The 3,608-nt window shown below is 44.5% G+C and overlaps 1 non-coding gene across 1 annotated transcript; it reads right to left on the reverse strand.

Moving 5' to 3' along the window:
• Positions 1 to 708: 708 nt before the first annotated feature.
• On the reverse strand, positions 709 to 781 carry TRNAR-UCU (transfer RNA arginine (anticodon UCU)). The gene has a single exon. It is a non-coding gene; the product is annotated as a tRNA-Arg (tRNA).
• Positions 782 to 3,608: the final 2,827 nt, after the last annotated feature.

The raw sequence follows: 3,608 nt of genomic DNA on the forward strand, positions 1-3,608 counted from the left end.
TTTTAAAAATTACTTTATCGAAGTTAGTTGATCCGCAATGTTGTGTTAATTTTTGCTGTATAGCAAAGTGATTCAGTTATACATATATACACATTCTTTTTCATATTCTTTTCCATTATGGTTTATCACAGGATATTGAATATAGTTCCCTATGCTATACAGTAGGACCTTGTTGTTTATCTGTTCTATCAATATATATAGTAGTTTGCATCTGCTAATCCCAAACTCCCAATCCATCCCTTCCCCACTGCCCTCCCCTTGGCAGCCACAAGTCTGTTCTCTACGTCTGTTTCTGTTTCATAGATAAGTTCATTTGTGTGTCATATTTTAGATTCCACATGTAAGTGATATCATATGATATTTGTCTTTGTCTGACTTACTTCACTTAGTACGATAATCTCTCGGTCCATCCATATTGCCGCAAATGGCATTATTTCATTCTTTTTTATGGCTGGGTAGTATTCCATTGTATATATGTAATACATCTTCTTTACCCATTCATCTGTTGATGGACATTTAGGTTGTTTCCATGTCTTGGCTGTTGTGAATAGTGCTGCTGTGAACATTGGGGTGCATGTATCTTTTTTAATTAGAGTTTTGCCAGATATATGCCCAGGAGTGGGATTGCAGGATCACATGGTAACTCTACTTTTAGTTTTTTTGTTTTTTGGTTTTTTTGGCCACACTGTGCAGCATGCAAGATCTTAGTTCCCTGACCAGGGATGGAACCTGTGCTCCCTGCAGTAGAAGTGCAGAGTCCTAACCACTGGACCACCAGGGAATTTCCTATTTTTCGCATTTGAGGAACGTTCATCCTGTCTTCCACAGTGGCTGCACCAACGTACATTCCCACCAACAGTGCAGGAGGGTTCCCTTTTCTCCACACCCTCTCCAGCATTTGTTATTTGTAGACTTTTTAATGATGGCCATTCTGACCGGTTTGAGGTGGTACCTCGTTGTAGTTTTGATTTGCATTTTTCTAATAATTAGCAATGTTGAGCATCTTTTCATGTGCCTACTGGCCATCTGTATGACTTCTTTGGAGAAATGTCTATTAAGATCTTCTACCCATTTTTCTTTTTTTTATGGCTGCACTATGAGGCTTGCAGAATCTCAGTTCCCCAAACAGGGATTGAACCCAGGCCATGGCAGTGAAAGCCCAGAATCCTAACCACTAGGCCACTGGGGAACTCCTGTCTTCTGCACATTTTTCGATTGGGTTGTTTTTTGTTGTTGTTGTTGAGTTGTATGAGCTGTTTGTATGTTTTCTTTTGTTTTTTGACCACAACACACAGCTTGTGGGATCTTAGTTCCCCGACCAGGGATCGAACCCTTGCCCCTGCCATGGAAGTGGGGATTCTTAATCACTGGACCGCCAGGGAAGTCCCAGAGCTGTTTGTATATTTTGAAAATTAAGCCCTTGTAGGTCACATGATTTGCAAATATTTTCTCCCAATCCGTAGGTTGTCCTTTTGTTTTGTTTATGGTTTCCTTTGCTGTACAAAAGCTTGTAAGTTTGATTAGGTCTCATTTGTTTATTTTTGCTTTTATTTCTATTGCCTTGGGAGACTGACCTAAGAAAACATTGGTATGACTTACGTCAGAGCATGTTTTGCCTATGTTCTCTTCTAGGAATTTTATGGTGTCATGCCCTATATTTAAGTCTTTAAGCCATTTTGAGTTTATTTTTGTGTTAGCTTCTGCTTTTCTTAACTTGGGGGTTCCCTGGATGAGTTTCAAGGAGACTATGAACTCTTTTAAATAGTGTAGAGAACGTTGTTCTTTGGTGTTCCCAGCAGCCCCCTCGGCCTCTTCCCTCTGCTCATCCTGTACACCCCCCTGAGCCCTCTCCACGTAGGGTGGCCAGCTGTCACCACACACGTGCAGAGCACCGGCCTGGGGAGGAGTTAAATGCACAGCGTTTATTGACAATATATCCTTACACATATCAACTATTAATTCATGCTTGCTGATAGAGCAACTTGTATAACATTTTTATTTTTCAGAAACAGTTCTTTTAATTCAGAACAATGTTATGCAATTATCTGTCAGCAAGGATGTGGCTTTTGGTTTTTTGGGGGTTTTAAATTAATTAATTAATTAATTTTTTGGCTGCGTTGGATCTTCGTTGCCGCGCGCGGGTTTTTCTCTAGTTGCGGTGAGCGGGGGTTACTCTTCGTTGCAGTGTGGGGGCTCCTCATTGCAGTGGCTTCTCTTCATCGCAGAGCACGGGCTCTAGGCACACGGGCTTCAGTAGTTGTGGCTCATGGGCTCTAGAGCGCAGGTTCAGTAGTTGTGGTGCACGGGCTTAGTTGCTCCGCGGCATGTGGGATCTTCCCAGACCAGGGCTCGAACCCGTGTCCCCTGCATTGGCGGGCAGATTCTTAATCACTGCGCCACCAGGGAAGCCCAAGGATGTGGTTTTTATGTATTTTGAATGTTCACATTCCTGAAGAAAAAGCTTTTTAAAAAATCACAGAGGTCCGGTGCAATATTTCCTATTGCAGCAATCACACTTTTCCTCGGGAACAAGCGACAATTAAGGTACAGTGTTGTCATCTATGCTACAAGCTTCCAGAGCTTTTCTCTCCCCTTCCTTCTGTGACCGCCCCTGACCCCCACACACATTGCCAGAGCTTTGGTGACACAGTGCAGCACATCCATAGACAGTCCTTTATGAGTTAATAGCTTTGCAGTTTTCCCCAAGAATAATAGTCATATTTGTGGGACTCAAGGGCTATTTCTGGTGATGAAGGAAAGAAGGAAGGGAGGCAGGAAAGAGGGAAAGGAAAGAAAGAAAGGGAGACAGAAGGAAAGAAAGAAAGGGAGAGAGAAAGAAAGAAAGAAAGAGAAGGAAGGAAGAAAAAGAAAGAAAGGAAGAACGGAAGGAGGGAGGGAAAGAAGGAAGGAAGGAAGGAAGGAAGGAAGGAAGGAAGGAAGGAATGAAGGAAGGAAGGGAGGGAGGGAGGAAGGGAGGGAGGTAGGGAGGTAGGGAGGGAGGAAGGAGGGAAGGGAGGAAGGAAGGGAGGAAGGAAGGGAGGAAGGAAGGAAGGAAGGAAGGGAGGAAGGAAGGGGGCTGACAGTGTTGAAAGGCTGCACGAGGCGCCCTTGGCCAGTCCCCAGGGTCCATCTGCTCTGCTCTCGCTGAAATATCCTCCCTTTGCCATTTCCACCTCTTGAGAACCTCACAGTCCTTCAAATACACCTCCTCCTTGTGTGACACTTTCCTTCCTTCTACTGTGATCACTTTCTGTCTTCGGCTGGGACCTTTAAGATGACGGCAGGGCCTAGTCCTGAGCCAGAAGAAAGGATATTGCAAAAGGTAGGCCGAAGGGAAGGGGTATCATGGGACCTGTATCGGGAATGACTGCCAGGGAGAAACAACATAAGACAGATCTCTGGCAAGCCGCAGAAGCATCTCATGACAGCACTGCCAGAGGCAGGCAGGGCTCCGAGCAGAGGGCCAGTGGGGGAATTAGAACGGCCGCCCATGCAGGCAGAGGGGCAGAGAGGCAACTCTTCGTTTCTACACACTGTGATTTTTTTTTTTCCCATGAGGGTAAGAATGGAGTAGAGAAGATGTTCAAGAAATATTCTTGAGTGAGAAT

Source organism: Eschrichtius robustus, chromosome 15 (genome assembly GCF_028021215.1).
Source record: "Eschrichtius robustus isolate mEscRob2 chromosome 15, mEscRob2.pri, whole genome shotgun sequence".
Taxonomy (NCBI): Eukaryota; Metazoa; Chordata; class Mammalia; order Artiodactyla; family Eschrichtiidae; genus Eschrichtius; species Eschrichtius robustus.